This window comes from Apis laboriosa, unplaced genomic scaffold (assembly GCF_014066325.1).
Source record: "Apis laboriosa isolate Shangri-la unplaced genomic scaffold, ASM1406632v1 scaffold21_cov150, whole genome shotgun sequence".
Classification (NCBI taxonomy): Eukaryota; Metazoa; Arthropoda; class Insecta; order Hymenoptera; family Apidae; genus Apis; species Apis laboriosa.
This window is the reverse complement of record NW_025222365.1, coordinates 1,562,512-1,579,502: the sequence shown is the minus strand read 5'-3', so window position 1 is coordinate 1,579,502 and position 16,991 is coordinate 1,562,512. Positions and strand designations below refer to the sequence as shown.

Here is a 16,991-nt window from a genome sequence, read left to right as displayed (position 1 = left end):
TATATATATTTATACATATAATAAGGAAGTTGGCGGTTAGGCCACAATTTGGAGCGAAGATATTGTTCATTATCAATGACAAGGTTAAAAAACAATGCTTAAATTACAACAAATTAACAATGCGTTAAATTAATTCGAAATTAATTTTGCAAATATCGAGAGTGATTTCAATTTAATAAATTTTTAGAAAAAAAAATTTTAATCCGACTTTTCTTTTTAATCATCTTCTTCTTCTTCTGGATTCTTGCCACTTGGTGCGTCAAGCGTGCCACGTTTAGAAATTAGGCTTGCCCCTTCTTTTTACCGGATTTAATCGTGCTGCAGACGTAGTAGCAAAATAATGCTCTTACGCAAATGTTGTTATATCGAACGTCGAACCCGATGAAAACCAGTATTTATCAGTGCTTTTACGTATTTATCAGTGAAAGCGTAACACGAGAGTCATAATCATTTCAACTTCGGAATCGGCACGATATTAAACATTATTTCCGCGCAGTGGAATATCAAGTTAACGCGACGAAAAATTGATAACGAGACGAGAAGAGTTATCGAATTGTTGAGAAATCCACGAATTGAAAAAATGCAAGCGGGATGTATCCATGTACCGTCATTTCGAACGTATCATCTTTAAAAATTTCTACGAAGATATGACCTGTAAAATATCTCGCTCTCGTTAATATTTTCGTGAGAAAATATCTTTGAAGGGTTGACTTTAAAGGCCGAAACGAACACAAAAATGTCAACTGAGGATGATTATTTATTAAATTATAGTTAGACCGTTGGACGTTTGTGCATTAATTTGAATGTACAAAAACTTGTACAAAAAAAACGTCGAAATATAATATACGCATTACGAAGTTTAAGAAATAAATTTGATTTTACATAAAAATCCGCAACGTTAGTTAATCGCGGCAAGCGAAGTTTTAGACGAAGCGAGATAAAAGGAGATACTTCTATCTCCATCGCCCATCTTCTTCTCGCTTCATCGCAAACTTAAATTGCTTACAACTCAATAAATAAGCCTGAACCGATATTCCCTCCTATATCCAACGTTTTACCTTCGTTTTCGTCCAAAAACGTGTCGCGCGAACGCATTAACACTCTACTCTATAGAATTACATATTACGAAAAGTAAACGATGGTTTTTCACCGTCTATCTATAATTTACGATATATAACAAATTCGATCAGAGAGTTTACCGATTAATAAGCATGAAAGAACGAAGTCCGTCTTCGAGTGTATAACCTGATTCCAGTTGGTGGCGTGGCAAAAGAAAAAAGAAAAAAAAAAAAAAAAAAAAAAGAAGAAAAAAATGCCGAGCCGAAGAATAGTCGCGGTGAGTTCGAGAGATGGTCGCGGGAAACGGGCGAAACGTGTTTGTATAGGTGGCTTTTATTTTTCGGCTGACGCTTGTAAGTGGTTATAGCTAGCCTTTATATACACACAGAAGGATGAGCTTCAGCGCTGTCAGCGAAGTAAGAGGCTCGACTCTGCTGCCAGTTGCTCTACAAGCCGGTGGCCTAGATAATTCGAGTGGTAGGTCTTCCACCACTGTGCTCGAGTACCGTCTGCAACCGTTTCTGTAACCGTGGGTATAAATATTCGGTGATAACAGTTTCGAAAATTTTCATATCCGTATCCATTTAGACGATCGAAGAAGAGACGAGAGGATATCGTCGAAATAACGATATTTGGATTCGAACGTGTATACCGCATAGTTTTCTCGGCACGATCTTCCAGTGGCACGTTCACTATTTCGATAATTCATCGTTCCGTAATTGGGCCGAATCGTCCAATATCTATACTGGCTTGGCCATTCAACGATCTTGTGTTTGCCTTTCCTTTGTGTACAATTGAAACAATTTAGATATTTTGAGAATAGTTTAGTTTAATCGTGCTTAAGAAGAGTACAAGTGAGCTCGTGCATTATTTCATCTCGTTAAGAATCGTTTAAAATTGTACGTTGACTCGACGAAACTGTAGGGAATTATACTGGATGGAAAATTGTGCGTGCTCAAGGCTATTGCTTAAGCGAATTCATATATGTAATTTTAATATACATACAATGTAGATATTAGTCGAAGGATATGTTTCTGAGATACGATCTCTTGTAAGAGATACACTGTATAATCCACGCTATTTGTGCCGCACGCTATATTTCATAGTGTGCGGTAATGGTCTTAAGTTGCTCTGTAATTTGATACAATAGAAGTAGAAAAGTTGATGAAACTTTTAAGGTAACGAGCAAAGTAAAGTGAAGTTGTACGTATAAGTATTACTTTATACCAGACACTCTTTCACACTGTCAACGAACTAATTGTAAGAGAATTAGTCTGCTGCCAATTACCGCGCACGCTTCTGACCCAGATACTTCACAAGTAGTGTACGCAGGTACACAACTCGCATCGTATGTACGACATGCATTAAATTAGCGAGGAAAAAAAAAAAAAAAAAAAAAAAAAAGAAAAGAAAAAAAAACGAAAAAGAGCTGTTTGCAATTTCGAAAAAATTTCGAAAAAATTTCGAAAGATTGTGCAGACGGGCTCGATCGATGACTCTTTTAATATAAAAATAAAAATGACCGAATATTTATTTATTATTCCGGTGTACAAAGAAGAAAGGAGGCAATAATTTCCAAACGTTACATTTCCCGCGTTAATCACGCGCATCGTATTGGGGATAATGTTTTAGAAAAGCGGAGGAGGCACGTTTATAGTTGGAGCAACGCAGAGCACCGAGGCATTTTCGTGATCATCGGCCCGTTAACTGCCTCGAAAGGCCAGAAATTTGCCACGGTTAGACGATTTCGGCGATGACTGTGCTTGCAACGTTGCACAAGTTTCTGGACAGGTGTGATAAATCGTAGATCTGATAATTTCCGATGAAAATCATCACGGAATAACGAATCGTTCGTTCCCGAATTATTCAACGAACTTCACAGAAGAAATTTATAATAAATCTTGTGTGTGATAATCTATAAATCATTTTACAATCGAGAACGACGTCCACGCGCTTCTTCGTTCCAACAAGTAATTTATAATTAATCGATCGTTGTTTTTATTTCAACGAGAATTCTGAGAGACGTGTCATCAATCAATCAAGAGATGCGCATCGAAAAAGATTCGATTCGTGCGAAGTTCTCCACGATGTTTTCGACGGTGTGGAAATTAGTTTGAAACTTGTTGTGTCTTTCGAATGATTTAATTGTCGTTCGAAGAGAAGTTGACGAAAAACTGGCGAATCGACGAATTCGATAACGTTATATCATTCTCCTTTAAGGAAAGTATCTCTTTGAATCTCGAGGAAACGTTTCACGTCCCGTGAACACCTTTGTAAACCCGTTCACGATCTTTCTTAAGCCTCGGCAATTTCCGGTTCGTTCACCCGAACACTTCGAGATCTCCGTTTTAAATTCAAACGTAACATTCCTCACAATCTGACGAGCCTACCTGTTCCACTGTCACTCGTAATGTCCCATTCAGATCGACGAAACGATATTACGAGAGTTTCTTACGAGAGAACAATAAGAAAGTGATATAATTGTGTACAATTCGCGAGGGAAGTAGAAAGTGGCTCGAATTCGAGGTAATCGAAAAATCTAAAGGATGATTCTTCGAAATTGGAACGAGCGTGGGAATTGAACGTAAGAAAAAGTCTCTCGGCCGAGAGACTTGTTTATCGAGTTATTGACAATTTAATTTGCTAAAGTAATTTGCTAAAGTAAAAAAAAAAAAAAAAAACTGTCGACATGCTCGTGTAATCAGGATATTCGCGTAATAAGCCTAATCTAATTCCTTCAAGCAAGCTATGCTTTTTGAGTCCAATTAGAATTTCCCTATTAAAAATTTCCCTATAAAATTTCGTTCGCAAAGAAATGGACGATTAATATTCAACGTGTTGCGTCGATTTTTCTTTCAATCGAGAATTACATTTTCCATCCGCTCTCTCCGGACACCCGGTACATTGACGCGGAAACAAAGATACCTTCAATGCGTTGCCAAACACGGGAGCGCAACAAAGGATTACCGATCCTAATCTCGTTTCGAGAAATATCAAGCCGTCTCTGCAACTCCTCGCGAACAGGATGTGGAAACGTCGGTTATGAAATAAGGCGAAATAACAGGTGGATCGTAAGTAAGGCTAAAAAGGGTGGTTCGAACATCTGGTCATTTTCGATGTTACCAAGGTGATTAACGTGCAGGCTCTACGACCAAGGTCGAGAAGGCAGTACCCAGTTGAGAAGCGAGATCGAGGATTGGTGCAACTTTTTCGAGCTTTCCACGGATTTTTAGCGATCACCCCAAGTCTGAAGGTGTGTCTGTCTTCGGCCTACACGCCAACTCGCCTTCGATAGAACCAAGCTCGGATAGAAAGAGAGAGAGAGAGAGAAAGAGACGAAGAGAAAGAGAGAGAGAAAGAGAGAGAGAGAGAGAGAGAGAGAGAGAGACAAGAGGAGGACCTTTCGGATCAATAGGTCGTGGCTTTATTGACTCGCGAAACCGCGTGCCAAAGAAACGCAACGTGGCTCGCACCACGTTGATGCACGTGCAATTATTATCTCTCGTCGCGTCTTCCATCCTCTTCTTCGACGCTTAATCGGTTAAGCCGATTGCTGGCACTGTTCATTTATAAGAATAACAACAAGAGAAAAAGAAAGAAAAAAAAACAATGGAGAATTTTTCATAAAGAATTTTCCAGTTTGGAAAATTGGGCCGAAAGCTCGACGACTCGGGGGATAAAAGAACCGCTTTATCTTCGCTTTGATAAATCCGATTTTTGCAAAGAATCTACCTAGGTTTAATTTAAATTTTATAACCTTTTTTTTCTTTCCGTTTTCGCGGACCGTTTCATCCAAACTCTGAATAATAGAATAGCTCAACGACGACACACAATGGAGATGCGTTAAACGAGGGAGGGAGAGAAAGGTACACTTCAATTTTTCCACGTATATTGAACAAGCAACCGGGGATCGTTGCAATAAGCCCACAATCCATTCACTCCCACAGTTTCGTCTGCTCGATTTTTTTTTATTTTTTTATTATTTTTTTTTTTTTTTTCTACGAACCGTGACGCGATCTCGGTTTTTACGGATCGGTGAAAAGCGAGATTTCGAAACGAAAAAACGATTCTAGCCGCATCCGTAATCGGCGTGTAAACGCGCAAGAATAGATGACGAAGCCTTTCCTCGTCTAAAGTGCTCGTTCTAAAGCCGTGAAACGGTTAAACGGGATAGATGCGTCGCGCTCATAAAGAAAGACTCGGTCGTTCGTCTTCCTTGGTCGTGCTCGATTTGTCCCATTCCTGTTCATCTTTGATAAGCGGTTGAAACTGGCTTTCAATGATTGCGCTAAAAGGCAACGTAAATTGCGCAATTGCTCAATTAGACGCCACTTGCGCGCTAAATCAAATCCAACATGTACACGTTAAATATTATAGACCACTGTTAGACCAACCAGGCCGGCTATCTTTCTCGAAACTATCCGTCTATCTATCTATCTATCTATCTATCTATCTCTGGACGAAATAATGAAGTTTACTCGGAGAAACAGCCGTGAATTAATAAGCGCGAAATCAGTGCAAACACACAGTTCAAGAGTTGATTGAGTTACAAAGAAAAACGTTCACGCTTGTGACGCGTGATTTTCTTTTTTTTTTTTTTTTTTTTTTTTTACGAACGATTAATCAATGTCGCGCGTAAAGAGCGCGAATTGTATCTTAAATACACGTACAATAATAACAAACGTTTCAATTATTCCGAATTATATTTCTTACTAGAAATATAAATTTCTCTTTTCAGTCTGGATACACTCGCTGTTTTACGCGATGTAATAAACGATCACTTGAAAAAAATTCTTCAATTTTTACTTTCTATCTAATCTATCGATCGTCGAATCGATCGTTGATTCGACCATTAAAGTGTCGTGATCTTATCTTCTTCTATTCACGCGGGAATCGATGCGAAAGAAATAATTCATCCCGATATTAAATTACACACGTAAACGCGGTGGTAAGCATCAGTCTCTGGAACGCTGTCACCTTCTATCGACTATCGTGTCGTTTCCATAGTAATATCTCCGGGATCGTTGGCTCCTCGATACCCGGAGCTTTTGTAACCAGGTCGCCTTTGAGGTAATGCATCGGCTTCTCCGCGGAAAGTGCGTTCGACTACGGGAGGGTAAAACCCATCTGGAAGGTGCTCGCTTTATATCATCGAGATCGAGCGGTTGCTCGATCAGTGGGTCAAGGAGAGCGAATACGAATTCGTTCGGATACGCAAGGAATTCGATTTGGATTTACGAATAGATAGACGATTGGATGCGTGACGAAAATAATCGCGGCATTTTTTCTTTTTTTTTTTTTTTTTTTTTTTATCGACGAGAGGAACGATTCGACGAGGCGCGAGTCATCATCTCCGGCCTCACGACGATGCCTCTCTTCGTAAGGCTTCTCACGTTTTCTAATTACAGCCAACTTTCGATTCGCCATCGAAGCGGCTTCCGAAATCGATCGACAGACGAGAGATACGTATCTCGTATGGACAGGAAACGTATAAGCCGGAAACGTATACGTCACACGATAAATATTTTCATTGGAAGAAAAAGAACGTATCACGCGAATGTATGTAAATTTCACCCGATCACCTTTCTACAATCCATCACCGCTCGATTAACGATCTTTCGTCGGTCGAACAATATTTTAACTTCCAACCCTGCGATGATCAACCCTACTGTCCCCTACGATTCGTTCATCCTTTTCATTGTAATTATATCGTAAATAGGTTTTTAGCACGAGTTAGTAAAGTAAAGTCACCGATTAAAAAATCAACGTGTACTCGTGTACTTACGTACACGTTTAGAAACTTGTTACGAAATAACGCGCGCACGGTTTATCAACAAATTGGTTTATCATGGTAAACAGGGAGTCTCTCTCTCTTTCTCTCTCTCTGTCTAGGTTTAAGCCCGTATTTACCGCCATTTGAGCGGCTCATTTGCACCCCGATTGCGCAACGAGTAGCAGCCATGCGCGTGCAATGAAAACGGTAGATCGTGTTTAGATTATCAAAGCTCGAAATTAAAAACACGTGGCCTTAAATGTAAGGTAAACGCGTCTCTCGAGCCGAGGACGAGAGAGAGAGAGAGAGAGAGAGAGAGAGAGAGAGAGAGAGAGAGAGAGAATGTGGCGGGCTCGAAACACTGTGTCCTATCCGTTTCCTGCAGTTGGCAATAGAGAGCACGTGCTATGATTCTAGGGTTACGGTTAATGAAGACTTCGAGGAACGATCGCAAGGCCGGCAATAGGTAGATTTAGAAGTAACACAATTGGAATTTGTACGAAGCAATTGGTACCAAGGTCCTAAGACTTGGTCTATCGAGAGCCAGTCTTAAATTGTTTAGGAGGCATTTGTCGGCCACCGGTGAATTGAAAAACTTTGTATTCCGTGCCGTGAATTACGTATCGTATGCAAGTGCACACCGTATATTTGCGTATAGTTTGCAAAATGCATGCGAAATAGGAACCGAGAGGAAACGGCACACGAAGGAGATACACGATTCGTTGAAATTTTAAAGACGAGATAAAAATATTACTTAGTCGACGAGCTGACGTAGTTTTTCTTTTTTCTTTTCTTTTTACTACATTATGTGTAATATCGCATGATGATACGTGACAATACCGAAACATTTGTTTTCCTTTTTTTCATCGATCACGCACATCCTTCCCTTCTTTTCTTTCTATTCTCTGTTATGTGTGTCGAAGTATATTGATTTAATCTAATAACCATTATCCTTGACATCATCGAGAAATTCTCTGATAATCCAGACATCGATTGCATCGATTTAGAAAATGAACTCTTCTCTGTTTTAGGGATGCAAATACGAAGTTTCAAGAATACCCAAAAAACTACAAGAATTGTTCGACGAGAAGAACTTTCGTTCTCGTTGGCTCGGTGAATAATTTTTCCTCGGGACGTCCACTTCGAAAAACAATAACAATTCTTCGAAGAGCTTTTTACAAAACATTTTTACGAAACAAAATTGAAGTTACTCGAACAATTGACAATTGAGAAAATAATTCGTAATGATTCGTGAATGATGCATTCGATCCGGGTACGCGATAGAACAACGGGACGATAATGCATCCGAGAATATGCTTGGATCGGGCACGTGTTACGCGAGAATCGTGCAAAAGAGGAGACAAAGTGATGTTCCGGGAGTAGTTGCGCGTGTACTTGTTTAGATACAACTGCTTGTACCAAGCTATCGCAAAAAAATGAGGGGAAAAACATCGTTGCCCACATTCTCGTTACAATTTACAAACGAAGGCTTTTACGCCAAATACCTCGTTCCTCTCGTCTCGCTCCCCTTTCTTTCTCCGAGCCTAGCGAATCTCTCTGTGTACACTCGTTTCACACACATTCCCACTCCTCCTCTCGAAATGGATCGATGATCCTTGACTCGCGAAACGAGCAAGAAACGAAGCGAAAAGAATTTCTTTCTTCGAATTTCGTGGATAAATTACTACTCACTTCGGAATAAGTACACTATACCCGCATCATACGCGATCGTATCGACATATTTTTGGCGCGAGAGAGAGTTAATGAGAGTTAATATATACGTCCGAATCCAAATATCGTTATTTCGACGATATTCTCTCGTCTCTCCTTCGATCGTCCAAGTGGATACGGATATGAAAATTTTCGAAACTGTTATCACCGAATATTTGAGTTAATGATGAGAGAAACGTTTTTCTAAAACGAACCCGCGAATTTGGTCGTCAAATTTTATTGCGGTAATATTTTTAGATCGTTAGAAGAGTTGGAAGTTGGATCGATTCATCGGGAATGAGACAAAGCGTAAAAATAGAAAAATTGTCTCATTCTTGTTACACGCGATTGTTAATTTAAGAAAATTGGGAATGATTTTGATCATCATCCCAAGCATTTAATATTCGCTTGTTATTAATCTCTCTCTCTCTTTCTCTCTCTTTTCTCGAGCACTGTACGTTCGTTCTCTTCTCATTCTCTTTTTTTTCGAGTGGAACGTCCTTGCCTCAAAAAGTCCTTGGCCAATGCAAAGGGGGGAAAAAAACTGATTTTTGCGTGTCTCGAATTGAAACAAGATTGTATCGAGCTGTTCTCTGCTCATGGAACGGATGAGTGACGAACGCATGTTACAATTTTTCTTTCTTCATTCAATAGAATATAAAGGAGGAGAGAAAAGAGAAGGATAGAATTAGAGTTTCGTTTCGATCGTATCGATATTACTTTCGCGAAAAGACGAAAATTATTTCTCGTTATTTCTCGTCTCGTGGAAATGGATCAAAGGCTTCTTGGCGCCAAGGAGCGCTCGCGAAAACAGAGAAAAATATCGTGAAAAATTCGCGCGTCTCCGAGTTTCAACGATTCGTAAATTCGTTGCCATTGTGAGCTGCCTTATCGCGGAAATTGTGCCGGTGGCGCACGTATTGTTCAAAACCCTCACGGCTCCCCCTCCTTCATATTCCTCGTTTTCGCCATAATAATTACTATCCCGCCAGTCGATAAAGACCTAGGCTTAAATTCTTCTTCTTCTTCTTCTTCTTTGTTACCTATCTTAATTGTACCGAAAATAATTATTCCGATACGCCTCGAAAAATATATCGCGTGAAATTTATTTACTTTTGAAGGAAAGTTCGCCCTGTTTGTTTGAAGAAAGCGAGTTTTTACGCAAATGGAAAGATATTTATCCCATTCAAATGGAATTTCCATTTTATCGCGACTTTCTCTCTAAGCTCTTCGAATTCCAGAAACTGAAAGAAAAGTGAAATTTATCTATAAAAAAGTCTGGATCGATCGAAGAATAAGAAAAAGAGAGAAAGAGAGAGAGAGAGATCTACTTTTTTTTACAATTTTTGAATTACGCCGACGCGTGCTACCATGATATAAAAATTAATTATTATTTTTTCTATTATATTTCAAATAAATAGCGTAAATGTTCTAAGATCAATCGAACAAGGATACACACGACAGAACGATTAATATTTCTTCACTTTTTTCTATTTTCTTCCTGTAAAAATTAAATTACGATCAAAATATTCCCCTATAAATCAAGATTTATTATAGAATATTATTATAGAATATTTATTATAGAATAATAATAATTATAAGTATTATTTCTTTAATCTCTCTAAAATTGTTACGAATAGATCGTGTTACCACGAAATTCTCGATTTCCTTCGAATCTAAAAATGTGTCACGCGAGATGATAAGATCGGATACGGAGGCGAGATAACCCAGACTCGTGGACGTGTCCCGTACCGTTTTCCATGGGTACATGAGTAAGAACCGAACGATTTGCATACCGATTATCGGCTAAACACCGTTTATTTCTCGGCTGTTCGGCTATCTGTGTATACATGGGTGTCACGTAAGTGCATGCACGCCGTTCGAGAGATGCATCGGAGTGGTAAAGTGTACTCGAGGAGAAGAGGTTGCCCGAAAATAGAGAATGTTGGGTTATTTCGGGCTGTGTTGTTTCAAGGTGAAAGGCCGACTTCGCGAGTATTCCTTACGCTCTTTCCTCGAGCGCGTGCACTCGACACAGGTTCGCCTTGTCTCTCCCCCTCGCGTTCATTTGTCAATGAACAAATAAACGAAAAGAAATAATACCGTACTTCTTCCTCTTCATTTTCATTACTCGCCCATCGTTCGCAGCCACGGTCAATCTTGTCTTAGAAAAGAATAATTCTTACTTCAATGGGTGCTTGTGTGGTAACATCAGATTTTTATTATCGAGCGAAATAATTCAATCCTTGAGGATTATTGGAAGTTTGTTCTTAAATTGCAAGGATACGTGTTAAAGAACGAAAAAAAGATAAAAGACACTCCTCGAAATACCGACAACATCCCGTAAAAAGAAAAAAATTGGATCGTGCTGATGATCGTGTGTAAAAAGTCTCGTTAGAAACAAAACAAATTCGTAGATTTTGATTTAAACTTGAAACTTATTATAACGAAGGAACTAGAAAACTTTCGCGACTTACTGTAGAGAAGAGTTGTATTCGGAGAACAACATCTCTCTCTCTCTCTCTCTCTTACGTATATCGTACTTACGTATACGATATTCCGATATTCCGAAGCCAATTAGCGTAATTGCAATTTTTATCATCGCGTAATAATCCACCTTCTCCTCCCTCCCTCCTCCCTCGTTCGAATCGATGCTTTCGTTGTTTCATGCACCAACCCTTCTTCTCTCCCGTACGTACGTGAACAGCAACTCGACTGTATCGAGAGAGGACTAATTTCGTGCCAGGGTATTACGATCGATAGACCGATTAGAACGATTGCTGATTGGAATGAATGGCGGTGTGACGCGAGGAGACGTAAGGTTTGCGTAAGGGTTTACAAAATTTAACGATGCTCAGGTGCGATAAATCGTATCGAGCAGATGCACGATATTTTGTAAAATCGATGCCTTTCATAATGCCTTGCTTGCTCGAGAATCGACGAAACGAGACGAAATAAAATAAAAAAAATAGGGAGGAGGCGAACGAAAGGAAGGGTAAGGAGACGAGAGCACTCGATAATGGAAGATTTCTATTTCTTCCCCGGGGAGGAGGGGAGGAAGGAAAGAGGAAAGTTGTTATCGGTGTCGGCCGAGATCGAATTCTATTAACATTGTAATCCGGGTTCGTAGAATCCGGGAGTGTAAATTTATAAAAGTTCAAAGGTGCAAAGTTAACGAGAATTCAATTTACTTTTCCATTACAGAGGGTTTTCATCGTGCGCGCTAATTTTCGAACAGGTGATCGTCTCACGTTGCCATCACCTGGATATATTAGTTAATCGATAATCGTTTGGAAACAATGTGTAATCGATGTGTGCAAACGGGCAGGCGATGATTCAGTACGTAAAAATTGTTTCGTTTGTCTCATCGATTAAACTTAGACAGTCCGTAAACACGTGTAAGAATAAGTGCCTCTTCATCGCGTAAGTTAAGTGGACGCGCGTTAAAGGAGATTAACAGCTTCGATGGAAGCGTAGAATATTTAAACTCGCGAGAAGTTAGACGCGGGGCTCGTGTGTATAACGTGTTTATAGAAAGCGATTTCCTATTTTCCAACTTCCCACGTGTCGACCCATTTATCGCCGTTTGAATGGAGAACCTCGTTGGAACGAATTCTAAGTCGCGATTAGCGAATAATTCGACTTTGGCGAGAACTAACGAGAGCTGGATATTTGCACGAATCGCGAAATTCCAACTGCCTTCAACCTCGTTCCACGTCATCGACGTTTCGCCATCGACGTGTCACGGGGACAACGAACCGAAGAACCGAGAAGATCCGTCTTCGGGACGAGAGAAAAACGGTCTTCCAGATAAAATCGCTCGAGTTGGACTAGACGACTCCATCCCCTGCCCTTCCCTGTCTCGGGAGAAGAAGTTTATATGCGCGAAATTGGGAGTGCATCGACGGACAAAATTACAGCTCGAAGAAAAAAAAGGGAAGTTGGCTCACGGCCATTCCGAGTTTGGTACGTACTTTTGTAAAGCAGAGAACAACTATACACGTGTACGTAAAAATCAAATGGATAACGAAGTAGAAAATTGCGTTAACGTGAGATCTACTCGAAGGTGCAAACGCATATTTCTTCGTAAATGAATTATATTGAAAATTGCGTTGAAAGTAATTTGTCCCGGGATAATTTTCAGCACAGTGTGCGGAAAACTTCTGAAAAAAAAAATATCGATTCTTTTCGTCAACTTTAATTCCTGAAACCCATCTTTAATACCACCTTGATTGGTATTAAAGATCGATTAAAACGCTGTTGCGCAATTTTTTTATCGAAGATAAAATTGAAAAGGTCTCGAGCGAAATCACAATTCGGATTTCGCGCGATTTTTAAATATTTTCCGAGGCGTCTGTTTCCATTAGCCGAGCTCACAAAGAGGAGACAAGTTCGATCGATCGAGTGGAGCAAAGAACCGGGGAATCTCGGAGGAGAGTAGTAGGTCAAACACGAACGGCGAGGAAAGCACCCGGGGATGGCTAAACGAGAAGGTTTAACCAGACGTCAGACCGGTATATCTTGTCGCTTTCGAACGCGTGCGACTTTTTAGGAGGGCTCGTGGAAACGGAGGACAAAGCGTATATAGGAGCATAGTTCGTGCGAAGTCGCAATTTCATTTCTCGATAATGATCGCGGTGGTGCGGCGTGTCCGTTTTTCCCGATGCTTGATTCGAACGTTAAACGATCGGCAATTACTGCCGCAGCTGGAGTTGAGACGAAATAAATAATAACGAACGGGACGGTTTCGTTACAATTGTTATACAACTCGATTCAGAAGATCATGTAATTGCGACATCTGCTCTGACATCCTTTGTTACGATATTCTTTTTCTGAACTTTTGTCCTTCGGGATAAAGTTAAGAAACTCATCGATTACGCATTATTAAGTCGGTTCGCATACAAAAATAGGCAGACAATTGCAATAGAATAAAAATCAATATTGAGGAGAAAGTAAAATAATAACACAATTATAAAATGGGAATGTGATTAGATAAGGAAAAGTGGTATCGGCAATAATTCTCATTTCCATCGTTCGGATCATGAATGTGATCATAAATATGCATTAAATAATTAATTAATTCTAAGAAAGAGGATAAGAAAAATGATAAAAACTTTAGATTATTCGGATAGTTTTGAAATGCTAGATGGATAATTTTAACTAAGGAGGGCAATATTCTTTTCTCGCATGATGCTTTCGACAATTGAACTGTTGATCGGCATACTAAGTTACCGTTAACCGTTTCTGATTAATATGCACCCTTATTGCAACAGGATGCATGCAACAGGATGCAAAAGGTGTTGAAACGAGAGATATTGTCGAGAAGGCTTGCCGTTGCAATTTATAGCAACCTATTGCCGGATTGTTTGTTTCCCAAACGTTACAGAAACTTTCAAAGTAGTATGGAGAGGGGACTAAATATAAAATGCGTGCACGCATCAATGCAAGTGCAACCTCGATGCCTTGGGAGCTATACTCCACAATGCAAATCAGCTTAATAATGTGTAATCGATGATACGCGAAGCCGAGGATCGGTCGGCGAATACTCGGAGAAAGGAACGGTTCATTGAACCATTCGATGCTTTGTTACGCGAGAAATCATTTTTTCTGCCAGGTAAAATCGATACAAATTATCCACGCGCGTAGGCATGCTAATCGACCCGGTCGTCACGCCCAGAAAAAAAAAATAGAAAAAAAGATGAACAATGGACCGAAAGGAAAATGATTTTTTAAAAATAATTTAAATAAACGAATTCATATATGAATTAATACAAAAACATGACAAGATTGATCATAAGTTATTAACATATTCGATGTTAAATAGCGATATAATTGTGAAAACATCTTAAATTTTGTTTAATCAATTAAAATCGTTTCATTTTGCCTTGACACGTGTTTGAATAGAATATGACATATTGAAATCACTCGTTTTAATTCGTTATTGCATTGTTCTTATTTTTGCTAAATTCTAAATTAAATTTTTTGTTGCAGTAATCAGAAGGAAGAAATGCATGATATTCTGAGAAATTGTCGTATTGTATCGTTATATCTTTCGTAATCTTGATAAATTTAATAAGCGAAGAACATTCTGTTTAAGAAGATATGGAGAAGAAATATATATTTTGAGCAGTAAATTTAAAGTTATTGCCATCGGACAAAAAAATATTTTTCTGTTCGAATATAAAGAAGAACAGTGTAAGCCTTTTGCACGATTTATTGTCACGTTCATGTCAGCAAAATGCATTCATGTTCCAAGCGTGAATGCCTCCTTATCTTATTAAAATCGTTATTGTCTGAGAAGATAACAATTTGCATGTTTATCGTATTTTAATAATGAAATAGTTTAAAGTCGCAATGATTGAAATTAAAAATGATATGTTTGGAGCCAAAGATTAGTCTATCCGCGCGACAGATAACTAAAGTATAAGATGCGCAAGCGCATCTTTAACGTTCACGAATTTTGTGTGTTAGCCTTATTTTGGAGAAATATTAAGAAATTATACTAAAATTTGTATAACAAAATAAACTCTTCATCGATGCACTTTAAAAAAGAAGATCTGATCGAATGAGAAAATAGAATGATGTCGAAATTTATAGAAGTGCGACTGAAATCGAAAGAAGTATACATTGGCACGGTTCATCGATTTCGTCACCGGAAAAAAAGGACAATATTTATGCAACAGTACCTAATAATGAGGCACCGTGAACAACGAATACAATTAGCAACGCATTTCCAATAATCGACGATCCGAGAAATTGAGATCGATTCATAGATAATATTGTCGAATGATTATATATTAAAATTCAATTACATATAGTAATTATCTATACGAGAAAACCTTTAATTATAGAGAATTTCCTTTCGGTGTAATGCAATGTTCTAATCTCGGGTAAGATCGAATATTTAACACGTAATAATGAGATTGATTAGAAGTTTATTTTAGAATAATGTCGTATATTATGTGCACGATAATATTATGAAAAGAAAATAAACATTTCAAAATATGCCTCTTTTTAAATTGCTTCAATTGGATATTAGAAAATTTGATGCTTACTTACGATAGACAGAAAGTTGTAACGTTGAGGTAACTAGATACCTCGGTGAACGACACCAGGACCAGAGAGACAGGTGTAACGTTGAATTGAATATGTAAAAGTAATAACGGTGTACACTTTCGATAAACGTAGTGGGCAATGCCACAAGTAAGTATATAACAACGCGTCGTCACGACTACTTCAAAGCACGAGGGCAAATAAGCTTCCGTACGCACGCACGCATGCACGCATGTATGCACGTTTGTATGCACGAATACCCGTGCAAGTCTCTTAAGAAACGAACATTGATACACACGCGGTTAGCGTACGCACACTACCGTCTGATTGTACATACATCACGTATCGTGGTAGCGACCGCAGGACGATGACAGCCATCCGACACTGTCTTACGCCAACTGGTGTTTACTACTGAAACGCTCCGTCGTCCCTCGAGCCATCGGCTCGGGACGAGGAACACACCGGGAAGCAGCGAGCCTCTTGATGAGTGCAACAGTTGCTTGACCGAGGCGCCCCACAATGTCGATTCCGATTATTAACACGATCCTATTCCACAGATGAGGTACAGAATAGATCTATCATCCTATGGAACATTACGTCCCATATTCTGAAATACCGATTGTGCAAAAAATTAAAATATGTATGCCCTCTACAATATAAACTGATGAATTTAACAATTCGATTCAAGAATTAATGTTGGTAAAATCAAAAAAAATAAAATCCTCTTTCGTAATATTTAATTAATATATATATATAATATTTGTATTATGTAATATGTTAGCATAAATAAGATACAAACAAAGTACAAAATAAACTTTTAAGGTTTATGAAATTAAATAAATTTGAGAATTTCATATTCTGAAATACCGATTGTTCAAAAAATCAGAGGTTTCGATATGCCCTCTATGATTTAAATTTAGAAATTATATCATAGATGAGATAGATGTGACATCTTGTAGAACTTTATGTTACATGTTCCAAAATGTCGGTTTCAAAATAAAACCAGTGTTTCTTATTTCTTTAAATAAATAAATTTTTATCTTCCAAACTATTAATCGAAAGATTTTAATTTTTTTTCTTTCCTAAACTAAGATTCCTAAATTATTGATTATCTAAATTAAAAGTTCTGTTCTTATATCTCATAATTATAAAAGGATATTATGAAAAGTTAAAAATTAAATAAATATAAAAATAAATTATTAGCTATTATTATAATAATATTAAATATTAATATTTTATATTTAATATATAATATAAATATTATAAAAATGATTAAAAATTGAGTGATTAAAAAGTATTTTATATGTTATTAAAATTTAATTAAAGAAAATTTTATGAAGATTCAATAGAAACTGACTTTTCTTCTGTGATTTGTTTTATATATATATATAGAAGA

The 16,991-nt window shown here is 38.2% G+C and overlaps 1 protein-coding gene across 9 annotated transcripts in view; it reads right to left on the bottom strand.

Annotated features, from left to right (window-relative positions):
- The window catches only part of LOC122712842 (protein phosphatase PP2A 55 kDa regulatory subunit), a 29,887-nt gene extending 13,811 nt beyond the window's left edge, over positions 1-16,076 (bottom strand). For 5 of the 9 annotated variants that reach the window (XM_043932786.1, XM_043932787.1, XM_043932785.1 and 2 more), the window contains exon 1: positions 15,602-16,076. The gene's annotated coding sequence lies outside the window, so the exon portion shown is untranslated. Of the gene's footprint in view, positions 1-15,597 lie in introns of all 9 variants that reach the window. The other 4 variants (XM_043932781.1, XM_043932780.1, XM_043932782.1 and 1 more) reach the window with 3 other exon arrangements.
- Positions 16,077-16,991: the final 915 nt, after the last annotated feature.